Raw genomic sequence first — 15,319 nt, forward strand, 5'->3', positions numbered from 1 at the left:
TCTACAATATCCAATTTTTGAAAGTAAATTGTATTTTTCCTAACTATACAAACCTGAGGTCTTTACATAAGGAATTACTTTGAGTGCCAGCTGGAACTCGGTCGTAAGATTCTATAACAAGGTAGTCAGGCAGTAACTGCTTGTCTGCTAGTCGGGAGTCCCGCCCGACTGGATATAAACATTCCGCTTTGCTTTAGGCCCAGGAACAGAGTGAGAGGTGTCATGAGGTGGGCCTATATGTAAAGGACCTCAGGTTTGTACAGTTAGGAAAAATACAATTTACTTTCAAAAATTTTGATTAGTTCCTACATGTTATACAAACCATCGGCCCCTTACATAAGGAAGACTCACTGATTGGTGGGAGGAATCTGAGTCTTGTAAACAAACTGGTGTTTGCCCAACCAAGGTTCCCTCCCTGGTCATAAGAACAAGGGGGGGGGGGGGGGGTTTTTGAACCTAGCCTCTGTCCCAACTGATTGGAGTTAGATCAATGCAAGACCAATGGACAGACTTCCGTACCTCTTATGAATAGCAAGCAAGAACTTAAGTCGTATGTAAGAGGCCAAATATATAGCACTGGGTTTGTCTCTTACTGCTGTCCACTTCCCCCCTTTTTAGGGAAGGACGGATTAATGCTTCTATCCCTAACTAAAGAGATAGAATGGAGCTCAGTTACATAGCTTACCTACACCGTCATCCTCTCCAGGATGTGACGACCGCTATCCTCTGCCCGCAGGAAGAGAGAAGAAAGGAGGAAGGAAGAGAAGCCAGTCACACTCTCATTCACTCTCCCTTCATGCAATTACCACAAGGATGAGATGCAACCTTGTCCTGTAAAGGAGCTGGGTAAGCTACACAACTTGTTGAGCAGCCACCACTGGTCCCAAGGAAAAGTGACCAAGGGCCTATGGGCAATATCCCAAAAGTAGAAGAAGATGGTCTGGTTGGACCACACCCCTACCTTTAGCACCTATGCAACCATCAAGTTCTTGCGGAATGCAAGGGTAGAACCAATACCTCTAACTTCGTGGGCTCTCGGGTGGAAAGGTACTGATGTCGGCACTGCCTCTCGAAGTTGTACGCTTTCCGATTACCTCACGAAGCCAGAAAGAAACAGTGTTCTTGGACACTTCTTTCTTGATCACCAGGTGCTAACGAAGAGGCGTCAACACTCAGGCCTGAGGTGTCAAGTTTTCTTCAGATAGCACCGTAGCACCTTCACAGGACAAAGCAGCATCTCATCTGTATCATTACCAGTGAAGTCCTCTAGGGGAGGGGATCGTGAAGGACTCAAACCTGGCGTCAGGGACCGAAGGGTTTTCTGAGTCTTCGCTACGAAATCCGGGATGAATTAGAGCGCAACTAATCCCCATCCCCTCGAGTGTTTAACATTGAAGCAAAGACCATGAAGTTCTCCTACTCTCTTCAATGATGCCAGGGCCAGCAGAAAGACGGTCTTGAGGGTCAGATCCCTGTCTGACGACTCCTACAGAGGGTCGTAGGGTCTACAAGTCAAACTCCTTAGGATGAGTTACATCCCACCCCGGGGGCCTGAGTTCCCTGGGTGGGCAAGACCTCTCATAGCTCCTCATTAGGAGAGATATTTCCATGGAGGAGGAAATATCAACTCCTTGCAGCTTAAGGACTAGGGCCAGGGCGGCTCTGTACCCTTTGACTGCAGAGACAGAGAGGAGCTTCTCTCGGCGAAGAAAGATGAGGAAATCTGCTACCACAGAAGGCAGACCACTTTCCCCAGTATACTGCTGCATGAGGACTGTCTGAGATATCAGCCATCTCTGTTGCTGCTCGGCAAGAAAAGCCTCTCACTCTCAAGAGATGGTGGATAACTGCCAGCCGTGAAGACACGAGAATGAACTGCCTGGTGGTACCGTTCTACATGCAGTTGACACAGCAGGTTGTTGCCATGGGGAGGGGGAATCTCTCGTGAGCCTCCAAGAGAAGAGCCAGCAGGTCCGGATACCAAATGGCTGAGGCCATTTGGGTGCCACCAGAATCATCCGAAGATTGTTGGTGACCAGCACCCTGCTGATAGCACCGTAGCACCCTCACAGGACAAAGCGCATCTCATCTGTATCATTACCAGTGAAGTCCTCTAGGGAGGGGATCGTGAAGGACTCAAACCTGGCGTCAGGGACCGAAGGGTTCTGAGTCTTCGCTACGAAATCCGGGATGAATTAGAGCGCAACTAATCCCCATCCCCTCGTGTTTAACATTGAAGCAAAGACCATGAAGTTCTCCTACTCTCTTCAATGATGCCAGGGCCAGCAGAAAGACGGTCTTGAGGGTCAGATCCCTGTCTGACGACTCCTACAGAGGGTCGTAGGGTCTACAAGTCAAACTCCTTAGGATGAGTTACATCCCACCCACCCCGGAGGGGGCCTGAGTTCCCTGGGTGGGCAAGACCTCTCATAGCTCCTCATTAGGAGAGATATTTCCATGGAGGAGGAAATATCAACTCCTTGCAGCTTAAGGACTAGGGCCAGGGCGGCTCTGTACCCTTTGACTGCAGAGACAGAGAGGAGCTTCTCTCGGCGAAGAAAGATGAGGAAATCTGCTACCACAGAAGGCAGACCACTTTCCCAGTATACTGCTGCAGAGGACTGTCTGAGATATCAGCCATCTCTGTTGCTGCTCGGCAAGAAAAGCCTCTCACTCTCAAGAGATGGTGGATAACTGCCAGCCGTGAAGACACGAGAATGAACTGCCTGGTGGTACCGTTCTACATGCAGTTGACACAGCAGGTTGTGCCATGGGGGAATCTCTCGTGAGCCTCCAAGAGAAGAGCCAGCAGGTCCGGATACCAAATGGCCTGAGGCCATTTGGGTGCCACCAGAATCATCCGAAGATTGTTGGTGACCAGCACCCTGCTGATCACCTTGCAAATCAGGCAGAACAGGGGAAAGGCGTAGACTATGAGGTTGTCCCACGGGTGTTGGAACGCATCCTCTGCAGCTGAAGTTTTCTGTTGGGCTGGGTGGCGAACACATCCACTACTGGACGCCCCCACAGGTCCCAATCACCTGATTCTGGCGGCTGAGCTTGTCTGCCACTACATTCCTCTTGCCTGGAATGTATCTTGCTGACAGCTCAACCGAGTGAGCTAAGGCCCACTCATGCACCTGCATTGTCAACTGGTGCAACAGGAGGGACACTAGGCCCCCCTGTTTGTTGACGTATGCCATTACCGTGGTGTTGTTGCTCATCAATACCACTGAGTGTCCCATCAGTCGTTCCCGGAACTCTTGGAGTGCCAGAAACGAAGCCTTGAATTCCAGGAAGTTGATGTGAAGGTGCCTGTCATGATGGTTCCACACTCCTACAACCAGCAACTCTTCCAAGTGTGCACCCCAACCCTCGGTTGATGCGTCTGAGAACAGAAGCATCTCCGGAGGGGGAGTGTGTAGGTGCACTCCTATTAAGAGGTTCCTGTCATCTAGTCACCAGGCCAGGTCCTCCCTTACTTCCTCCATGAGAGGAACCAGGAAGGATTGTGGATCCCGTGCCTGTGACCAGCCCTCCTTTAGTCTCCACTGAAGAGACCGCAGGTGACGACAGGTGACCGATCATGACTTGCCTCTGTTGAGCTGACTGTTCCTGTAATGCATTACAGTCTGGCTGCCTCCCTGAACCTGCTGATCCGCGAGTGTGTGGGGAAGAATCGTGCTGCTACTGTATCAATCAGCATCCCCTGGTACTTTATCCTCTGCTTGTTCGAAATCTGACTTCTCGACATTTACCACGATCCCCAGATTGCGGCATAAGTCAAGGAGTCGATCTCTGTCCTGTCGCAACTACGAGCGGGAGCTCACCAGGACCAGCCAATCGTCAAGATACCTCATCAGACGTATCCCGACGAATGTGGGCCCAAGCCGACACCAGAGTGAACACTCGTGTGAACACCTGTGGGGCGGTTGAGAGACCGAAACAAAGTGCCCTGAATTGGTACACCGTCCCATCGAGGATGAGGATAAAGCAGAGGTACTTCCTGAGGACTGGTGGATGAGTAATTTGGATATACAGGCAGTCCCCCCTCCCCCGGGTTACAACAGTCTCGGCTTACGACGTTCCGAGGTTACGACGCTTTTGAATTATATTCATCAGACATTATTTCCAGGGTTACGACACATGTTCCAGGGTTACGACGCCTACAACGCTCATCTGGCAGATGAAAATATGACACCAAAAATGCAAAATAATCAATATTTGAAGGGTTTTTTTTATGAAAAATGCCATAAGAATGCAGTTTACAAAGTTTTCAATGCACCCAAAGCATTAAGTAAGGTTTTCTTAGGAGTTTTTGACGATGTTCCGGCTTACGGCGATTTTCGGCTTACGACGCGTCTCAAGAACGGAACCCCCGTCGTAACCGGGGACTGCCTGTACGCATCTTTCAGGTCCACTGAAAGCAGGAACAAATCTTTCTCCCTGATGGAATCGAGCACTGAGCATGCTGTTTCCATTGTGAACAAAGTCTGGCAACGAAACGGTTCAAGGGAGAGAGATCTATCACCGGTCTCCAGCCCCCCGGTAGACTTCTCCACCAGGAAAAGTCAGCTGTAGAAACCTGGTGACTGATCTCGCACGATCTCCACCGCTCCTTTGCTCAGCATGGTCTTGACTTCTTATTTCAGTGCTACGTCCCTGGCAGAACCTGGGGACATACGTCTGAAGGTGGACCGGGTGTGAGGTGAGGGGTGGCCTCTACTTGAAGGGCCAGTAGGTATCCCTCCCGAAGGACAAATCCACTACCCAGGTCTCGGCTCCGTAGTGGTGCCAAGTTACCCAATGGCTCGCCATAGGCACCCCCCCACTTCCGGTCAGTAGATGAGGGGGAACGCCGTCCCTAGCATTTCCCTCTCTTCCCGTTCCGCTTAGCCCCTTTCCCGTGAGAGAAGGAGGCTTGAGAGGATGGCTGACGCTCACTTCTTGAAGCGAAAGAGGAAGGAAGGCTGGGTCTTACCTCGTGCTGCCCCGGCAGTGCTGAGGTCTTAGGAGCAGAGGAAGCGGTAGCGAAGCTCCGAGGCTTGGCCGCAGTTGAACGAGACCGCCCAGAGGTCTTTGTAACTGCCTGGTGTACTAAGTGGTCACTGTCCTCAGATCTCTGCTTTTCCTAGGCAGCATCCACCATCTCTCTGGGGAAGAGAGAAGAGGAACCCAACAACGGTCCGTTGCATAGACCCAACGTCACCTCTGGAGCGGCCGCTCTGGTTACGTGAGTCAGGACTGAGTCCCGTCTCCTCAGAACCAGGTTGTCCCACAGGTTGGCTGTCTGGTGGGCGAAGTAGGAGATGGCCCTACCTCCAGACTGGCAGAGTCTCCCGAATGGCCCGAGTCTTCCTCGGGAACGACAAGGTCCCGAGGAGGCTGCGACTCTGGATACCATGAGGGACCACAGATCCAGCCAGGAGACGGCCTGGAAAGCTGCCATGGCAGTGGATTCAGGCTCGATGCCTCTTGCTGTGAGAACCAGAGGTTCTCTGACAGCAGGTGATTAAGAGGTACTCCCGGAGTTAGCCGAGCTATCTCCAGATCAACCTGCTTGGTCGGCAATGGGTCTACCGAAGGCAAGTAGAAGTGCTGTTGACAAGGCAGAGGAGGGGGAGGCAGCTTGTCCGACCTGCTGGACCTGAGTGAGTCCTCCTGTCCGGAGACGAGAGCGTTCACCTGGTCCAACACACCGTCGGCCAAGGAAGACTGGGGTAGTCCCACCGTCGCTCTAGGTTCACCAATCCTTCCCCGAGGTCGTTGTGCTGACGAATCAATGCAATGACCTATGCAAAGGACTTCTGTATTTCTGGGGTGATCGCATCCTGAGGCGATGGACCATCAGTTCCATCCAGGCCGATCACCTCCTGAGACATTCTTCCTTCAGGAGGAAGAACCTCACCAGACCCTTCAAGGTCTCCTCCAAAACACTTGCGCGTACGATCTACTTGGTCCAAGGACCAAGCCCCAGGATCATAGGCTCCTCGTGGCCAGACTGTAAGGAGCACACTCCTCATGGTCAATCCTGTTCACCTCACTCCCCGGTGGTAGCCCAAGGGGAGGTTTGAAGGGAAGGCGAGGAAGACCTGACACTCCTGCTCTGCCTACCAGCAGAACTGGCAGGCCGAGGGAGGACTGCAGGCAATCGCCAACCTGCGGTGGTGATCGAGCTGCAGGTCTGGACCAGCGGTCTCCATGTGGAGAAGCACTGGACCGAGGAAGGTAGTGTAGGTCTCGTGCGTCAGGGGAGCTGCTACCAGTCGTGCAAGCCGTCTGGTCCCTGTGGGAGCGACGGTCGGGTGACTGGTAGCGTCCGGTAACCTGGTGAGAGTAAGCACCGTCCCCACGACGCGCCACGGTACCATAAGCAGCCAAGGGTGGTCCTGGTGACCGGGGGAACCTCTTCCCAGCCTCGACACGTGGACGGTCTGGTGGGACCATCTCATCAACCCTGGGAACTGGACGATCGCAGCGAGAGCGATCGCCAGTCTGGCGAGAGTCACCTGAGCGACCCTTACCAACCTTCCACTCCGTGCCTGGATCCTGACGGTGAGGCATGCTCAGTCATCTGCTTCCTGTTGCACCAATCACCGGTAGGTGACCGTACACTTGGTGACGCTTGCGAGCGAGCGGCTGAGATGGTTCCTGGTCCGGAGGTGGAACCTCTGGAGCCGGGAGCAGAGCCACGGTCCCCGTCTTCTTCTTCCCTGAGGAAGGAGAGACGGGCCCCATTCCCGGAGGAACGGGAGGACCAGCTGAAGTCCCATCAGTCCCCCCGGAGCGGGACAGAGCCTTAGACGTCTCTGAGCGAGATTTCTGTGGGGGGCGAGGCCACCTTCTTCTTCCTCGGCTGGGGGGCCTTTGAAGATGAAGGGGAAGAGGCGGCAGAAGATGACAACCAAGATGAAGATGAAGAAGACGATGACACCTTCCTCTTCTTCCTGGACTTCTTCTTCTTTGCCAGCTTCCTCAGGACAGCAGACATGTCCCCCATCCACGATGGAGCTGGGGCAGTTGCAGTGGCAACAGGGCCCAACTCCACCTGTCCGGAGGGGACATGCGGGAGCAGCAGCACTTCCACAGGCAGGAACAGGAGGCAGCAGGTACGGCAACAGCTACAAGGAGGACGATCCAAGGGGGAGCTCTTCGGGCACTTGTAGTCAGGGGGCAGGGCGAGGACAGCAAAAACCAGTTGGGGGGAAGAGGGACCAATCTCCCTCCGGGGCACATATGTCTGTGGAGCTTGTACCACGGCCGAAGGGGTGACCGTAGTCACGTGCTGAGTGTACACCAGGCGTGGTGGAGCAGCATAACCTGGTGTGGAGAGACGGTCATAGTCGTCCTCGTCTCCACCCTGTGAGTGACCGGGGCTGCAGCCAGATGATGAATCAGCCCTTGAATACTCGGAGTGCCCAGAAGACTCAGAGATCATCACACCTGCTGAAGATCTCCACCCACGGAGGCAGACACACCTGAGGAAGCAACAGTCGAGTTAAGGGGGGGGTTCCTGTTCGCTCACAGGGGGAATGATCCCACCCTAAGCTGACAGAAGACCCCAAGTACAACTCCAGGTCGGGGTGTCGCCCTCCTTCCTCTGCACTCACAAATCAAGCAAAGAGGAGGGAGGGGGGGGGGAGAGGACACATCCCACCCCAAAGGGGAGGAGAGCCCATACGCGGGAGTTGACAAGGAGGAGAAAAGACGACGACGTGTCGGGTCACCAGAGGTGTCAAGGGAGAGCTTTCCAACGACACCTTGGCGGCTCTAACAAGGCTTCTTCCTCTTCTCGTACACCTCCCACTACTCCTCCAACCAGGAGACACAAACATCACAAGTGATGGACCGAGAGCATTCACGCCCTCAGCACCTAGTTCATAAAGGATGAGGGTCGACAGCACTGCTGGATCTTATGGTCCACCCCCCTCCAGGCCACACTCTCCAGTTGGAATGGGGCGAGGAGGCTTCTCCAATTCATGGGACTGCATGTTCTATCAGCGATGCCCTTCTACAAATAATAAAAACAAAATTAATACAGAGTACTTACATTCACTTCCACACTATAGTATTCTAACACAAACAGGTTGAAATGAGGTAATCAGCTTTGGTAATCTCACAACAGAGGCGGGCAGAGAGGCAAGCACACGTCTTCACCCGACGGCGGCGGTCGAAAGCAAAGTGATATGTTTACCTCCAGTCGGGCAGGCCTCCAACCATCGGACAAGCAGTTACTGCCGAACTACCTTGTTGTAAATCTTACGACCGGTCCAGCTGGCGCTGAACAATAATTCCTTATGTAACGGACCGATGGTTTGTATAACGTGTCGGAACAATCTTTTGTTCTGGTCAGCCAAGGAATTAGTGGGCATGGAGGATAAATGGGTTACAGTCATTTTTGCATCTGTGATTTCTACCAATCACAATCTTATCATAATCACTGTTAGTTTTTTTATAGTTTTAAAAGTGTTCCCATGGCAAGTCTTGTGAAGAAATGAGTTTACTAATTTTGTCATGTGAATTTTCTGCCTGAATTTCCATCTGGTCCAAGTCTTCCTCTGTGCCACTTCTCCAAGATTTTTCTTTGCTCTGCTACCCATATCTAGGCTCTCTATGGTTTTGTCCTCACCTTTTCTCTTACATGTTAAATTTCATCTTAACTGTTTAGATCTGGGTCCATTTTCCAACCACATGACACATTTCTCCACAGTTCCTCAATGGCATTATGAATAGTATACAGATTACAGGCAGTCCCCAGATATCAGCGGGGATTCTGTTCCCGGAAGTGTGCCGATAAGTGAAAACCGCCTTTAACTGAAACTCTGATTTATGGCGCCATAATGGCACTTATGGCACTGATAACTAGTTATTGGCACCATAAGCACCCTTATGGCACACCCTAAGAACCCTTATGGTGCCAATAACCGGAACTTGGCCCATTATGGCGCCATAAATCGCCAATCTTATGGTGACACAAAACCGGATCACCGATAACCAGGGACTGCCTGTAATGACCATGAAATAACTTGCCTCTTTCCTGCTAACAAGAATCACCAATTGTTACCTTTCAATACTAATTTCTTTCCTGGAAAGTTCAGATATCCGTTTCACTTGGGAGGAAACTATACTTTTCGCTGCTACTGGCACTCTACATCAAGAGCACGCGCCTCCTTCTCTATCTGCTCAAAGACTACTTTACTGGTTATATCACAAGCCACCTGTTGAAGAATATATATACGTATACACATATACATACATGACAGCAATTTTCTAAATAAACAAGTTTTACATATCTCTAAAACCAAAGTTCATTCCAAACAGATGAATAAATTCTTTGAACTATTTTCATTCTTTCAACTACTATTACTATCATCATATCCAAAGGACACTGAATACTACAAGTTTCACTACACAATAAACACGTCACCACCAATAACAATGTACTACAAATTCAACTCTACAAAATAAAAACTGCAAATCAGCTAACTGTGCATTCTGAAGACACCATCTTAACAGACTTGTCTTGCCTTATCTTTTGTGCTGCTCAGTACCACATTTTTTTATGTATTATTGTTTTTGTGACAAAACTGAGGAATGATCTTCCTAATCCTGTCACTGAATCATCACAACTTCAGAAATTGCAATGTGGTGCGTATGCTTTTTGTTGACAAGGCTAACATGAATCTCACTTCAATGATTGTTATTTGTATTATTTCTTTAGTTTACTATCTCTCTTTTATAGCATAGTTTAAATTTGATTTTTTATTTCTCTTTCATATCTTAGTCTTTATTTCTCAATTTCTTTTTCTGTACTACTCGCACAGATGTGAAATCAGCACCTAGGTAGGCTATATTCCCGGTTATATGCCAGGTCTGTGCAAGAAAAATGTTTATCCATTTCCATACCATTTTATCAGGAAAAGTAGGTGGGGTTGAGAAACTCGCAGCAGCTACCAAAAATTTGTTTTTCTACCTCAAAACATGTTTTTGTGTCTGTGGTATCAAAAACTTGTTATTCTAAAAGATCCTGAGTTAGGGGTATAAGAATACTACCACCGTAGATCCTGCGTGTCGTAAAAGGTGTTAAGGGACAGCTTGCAGTCTGACTTTTAGTAAAAGGCTAGGCCCACTCCAGTAACTGTGGTTGATGACAGCATGGGCATGCAGAAGTAAAAATCACAATTTTTGAAAGTAAATTGTATTTTTTCCTAACTATACAAAACCATGCAGGTTCCTTTGACATAATGGTATTACTTTCAGTGCCAGCTGGACCTGTCGTAAGATTCAATAACAAGGTAGTTAGGCAATAAACTGCTTGTCTGATGATCAGGAGTCCCCCCGACTGGATGTAAAATTACACTTGCTTTAGGCCCCAGGAAAACAGATGAGAAGTGGCATGAGGTGGGCATGTATGTAAAGGACCTCAGGTTTGTGATTTGTTCCAACACGTTATACAAACCATCGGTCCTTTACATACGGAAGACTCACTGATTGGTGGGAGGAATCTGAGTCTTGTGAACAGACTGGTGTTCGCCCAACCTGGGTTCCTTCCCTGGTCGCAAGAGCAAAGGGGGGGGGGGGGGTGAACCTAGCCTCTGACCAACTGATCGGAGTGAGGTCTGCAGGATAAGCAGCCAGACCTCTGACCAATTCATTCTCCATTCACGCGATATCACGAGGACGAGATGCAACCTTGTCCTGTTAAATGAGCTGGGTAAGCTACACAACTTATTTGAGCAGCCACTATGGATCCCAAGAAAAAAAAGTGTCCAAGGACCTATGGGCAATATCCCAAAGGTAGGAGGAGGTGAAGGTGGTCTGGTTGGACCACACCCCTGCCTTCAGCACCTGCACAACTGACAAGTTCTTGCGGAATGCAAGGGTTATACCAATACCTCTAACTTCGTGGGCTCTCGAACAAAAGGTACTGATGTCGCACTCCTCTCGGAGTCATACGCTTTCCTGATTACCTCACGAAGCCAGAAAGAAACCGTGTTCTTGGACACTTCTTTCTTGGTCACCCAGGTGCTAACGAAGAAGGTGTCGACACTCAGGCATGAGGTGTCGAGGTTTCTTCAGATAGCGTCGTAGCACTCTAACAGGACAAAGTAGCATTTCTTCCATATCATTACCAATAGTCTTCTAGGGAGAGGATTGTGAAGGAATCGAACCTGCTGTCAGGGACCAAAGGGTTCTGAGTCTTCGTTACGAAATGTGGGACGAAATCAAGCATAACTGATCCCCATCCCCTCGAATGTTTGACATTAAAGGAAAGACCATGAAGTTCTCCTACTCTCTTCGCCGATGCCAGGGCCAGCAGAAAGACAGTCTTGTGGATCAGATCCCTGTCTGACGGCTCCCGGAGAGGCTCATAAGGTCTGCGAGTCAAACTCCTGAAGACAAGAGTCACATCCCACCCAGGGGGGCCTGAGTTCCCTGGGTGGGCCAGACCTCTCAAAGCTCCATCATCAGGGGAGATATTTCCATGGAGGAGGAAATATCAACTCTTCACAGCTTAAGGACTAGGGCCAGGGCAACTCTGTATCCTTTGGCTGCTGAGAACGAGAGGAGCTTCTCTTGGCAAAGGAAGATCAGGAAATCCGTTACCTGCTGAAGAGTGGCTCTGAGTGGAGAGAGACCCTGTCTATGACACCAACCACAAGAAGACAGACCACTTTCCCTGGTATAATGCTGAAGAGGACTCTCTGAGGTATCCACCCATCTCTGTTGATGCTCAGTGAGAAAAGCTTCTCGCTCGCAAGAGACGGCGGATATCCGCCAGCCGTAAAGACACAGGAAATGTACTGCCTGGTGGTATTGTTCCACATGCGGTTGACACAGCAGGTTGTACTATGGGGGAATCTCTTGCGGTGCCTCTGAAAGAAGAGCCAGCAGGTCTGGATACCACCAGAATCATCTGAAGATTGCTGGTGACCAGCACCCTGCTGATCACCTTCCGAATCAGGCAGAACAGGGGAAAAGTATAAACTACGAGGTTGTCCCACTGATGTTAGAACACATCCTCTGCAGCTGCCCATGGGTCCGGCACTACTGAGAAGAAAACCTGAAGTTTTCTGTTGTGCCGGGTGGCAAACAGATCCACTACTGGACACTCCCACAGGTCGAACAGCCTTTCCGCCACATCTGGGTGAAAAGACCACTCTGTCCCAATCACCTGATTCTGATCGGCTGAGCTTGTCTGCCACTACATTCCTCTTGCCTGCAATGTATCTGGCTGACAGCTCTACCGAGTAAGCTACGGCCCACTTGTGCACCTGTATTGTCAACTGGTGTAACGGGAGGGATACTAAGCCCCTCTTGTTTGTTGATGTATGCCACTACCATGGTGTTGTTGCTTATCAACACCATCGAGTGTCCCATCAGTCATTCCCGGAATTTTTGGAGAGCGAGAAACGCTGCCATGAGTTCCAGGAAGTTGATGTGAAGGTGCCTGTCATGATGGTTCCACACTCCTGCAACCAGCATTTCTTCCAGGTGTGCGCCCCAACCCTTGGTTGAAATGCATTTGGGAACTAAGCATCTTCAGAGGGGGAGTGTGCAGCGGCACTCCATTAAGAAGTTCCTGTCGTCTATCCACCCCAGGCCAGATCCTCCCTTACTTCCTCCATGAGAGGGAAACCAGAAAGGATTGCAGATCATGACTTGGTCACTGCTGAGGATGACTGTTCCTGTCGTGACAGGAACCGTCAAGCTGCTTCCCTGAACCTGCTGATCCACGAGTCTGCAGGGAAGACTCATGCTGCTACCATATCGAAATTTACCACGATCCCAAGATCACAGCAGAAGTTGAGGAGGCAATCTCTGTCCTGTACAACTGTGAGCAAGAGCTCACCTGGACCAGCCAATCGTCAAGAGACCTCATCAGACATATCCGATCGAATGGGCCCAAGCCGACACCAGAGTGAATACTAGCGTGAAACACCTGCGGGGCGGTTGAGAGACTGAAACAAAGTGCCCTGAATGGTCACCGTCCCGTCGAGGATAAAGCGAAGTACTTCCTGGAGAACTGATGGATGGGTATTTGGAAATACGCATCCTTCAGGTCCACTGCAAGTAGGAAATCGTTCTCCCTGATGGAATCGAGCACTGAGCGTGCTGTTTCCATCATGAAAACCGAGTCTGGCGAAGAATCAGTTCAAGGGAGAGAGATCGATCACCGGTCTCCAGCCCCCTGTAGACTTCTCCACCAGGAAAAGTCGGCTGTAGGACCCCAGTGACTGATCTCCCACGATTTCCACAGCTCCTTTGCTCAGCATGGTTTGCACTTCTTGAGTCAGTGCTACGTCCCTGGCAGAACCAGGGATGTATGTTTAAAGGTGGACCAGGTGAGGTGAGGGGTGGCCTCGACTCGAAGAGAAGTAGATATCCCTCCCGAAGGGCATCCACTACCCAAGTCTCAGCTCCGTAGTCCTGCCAAGTTGCCCAGTGGCTCACCAGGCATCCCCCCCACTTCTGGCAGCAGGTGAGAGGGAATGCCATCCTTAGCGCTTCCCTCTCTTCCCCTTTTGCTTAGCCCCTTTCCCACCTTGACGATGATGACGTCTTGGGAGCAGAGGAAGCTCCGAGGTTTAGCCGCAGTTAAACGAGACTGCCCAGAAGTCTTCGCAATTGCCTGGTGTACTAAGCGATCGCTGTCCTCAGCTCTACACTTTTCCATCCACCATCTCTCTGGAGAAGAGAGAGGAGGAACCCAGCAACGGTCCGTTCCTCAGACCCAATGTTACCTCGTGACCGGCCGCCCTGCTTACGCGAGTCAGGACTGCGTCCCTTCTCCTCAAAACCAGGTTGGCCCACAGGTTGGCCATCTGGTGGGTGAGGTAGGAGATGGCCCTACCTCCAGACTGGCAGTCTCCTGAACGCCCAAGTCTTCCCCAGGAACTATAGCTCCCAAGGACGCTACGACTTTGGATACTGTGAGGGAACACAGATCCAGCCAGGAGACGGCCTGGAAAGCTGCCATGGCCGTGGACTCCAGGGCCGATGCCTCTTGCTACAAGAACCAGAGGTTCTCTGACAGCAGGTGCTGAAGAGACACTAACGGAGTTAGCTCGCAACCTGCTTGGTTGGCAACGGGTCTGTCGAAGGCACGTAGAAACGCCGCTGACGAGGCAGAGGAGGGGGCAGCAGCTTGTCCAACTTGCTGGCCCTGAGTGAGGCCTCTTGTCAGGAGACAAGGGCGTTCACTTGGTCCAGCACTCTGTCGGCTAAGGAAAACCGGGGTAGCCCCACCGTAGCTCTGGGTTCCTTCTTAGACCCAAGAACGACTCTAACCTCGATGAAGGGTCAGAGGGAGCAACCACCGATCCTTCCCCGAGGTCTTTGTGCTAACAAATCAGCGCAATTATCTCTGCAAAGGACCTCTGTATCTTGGGGTGATCGCATCCTGAGGCGATGGACCGTCAGATCCATCCAGGACGATCACCTCCCAAGACACTCTTCCTTCAGGAGGAAGAACCTTGCAAGACCCCTCGTGGTCTCCTCTAACCACTTGAGCATATGATCTGTCCCTTAAGCTCTCGTGGCCGGACCGTAAGGAGCACACTCCTCAAGGTCACTCCAATTCACCTCGCTCCTCCCGGTGTAGCCCAAGGAGGTTGAAGGGACAGGTGAGGAAGACCTGAAGCTCCTACCTTGCCTACCAGCAGAACCAGTAAACTGGGAGGACTGCAGGCGATCGCCAACCTGCGGTGGTGATCGAGCTGCAGGTCTGGACCAACGATCTCCCTGCGGTGAAGTGCTGGACTGAGGACAGTAGCATCAGGGGAGCTGCTACCACCGTGCAGGCCATCCAATCACACTGATGGGATTGACAGTCGGGTGACTGGTAGCATCTACTAACGCAGTCAGAGCGGGCACCGTCCTCATGACGCATCACGGTCCCAGAAGCTGCCGAACCTGTTCCTGGTGACCGGGGGAACCTCGACACATGAACAGTCTGATTGGGACCGTCACGTCAACCTGGGTACCGGACGATTGCTGCGCAAGTGATCGCCGGTCCTAGAGAGATTCACCTGAGTGACTCTACCATCCTTCCACTCCGTGCCTGGGTCCTGATGGTGAGCGTACTCAGCCGTCTGGACCTTGGCTGCATGGTCACCAGCAGGTGACCGTACACTCAGTGACACTCGGGAGCAAGCGGCCGAGATGGTTCCCGGTCCAGAGGTGGAACCTCTGGAGCCGGGAGTGGAGGTACCAGCGGTCCCCGTCTTCCTCTTCCCTAAGGAAGGAGAGATGGGCCCCACCCCATTCCCGGAGGAACGGGGAGGACCAGCGGAAGACCCACCTGTCTCACTGGAGC

At 51.4% G+C, this 15,319-nt stretch overlaps 1 pseudogene; it reads right to left on the bottom strand.

Annotated features, from left to right (window-relative positions):
- LOC135213378 (uncharacterized) overlaps positions 1 to 15,319 on the bottom strand; it is an 80,423-nt pseudogene that overhangs the window by 22,299 nt on the left and 42,805 nt on the right.

Source organism: Macrobrachium nipponense, chromosome 42 (assembly GCF_015104395.2).
Source record: "Macrobrachium nipponense isolate FS-2020 chromosome 42, ASM1510439v2, whole genome shotgun sequence".
Taxonomy (NCBI): Eukaryota; Metazoa; Arthropoda; class Malacostraca; order Decapoda; family Palaemonidae; genus Macrobrachium; species Macrobrachium nipponense.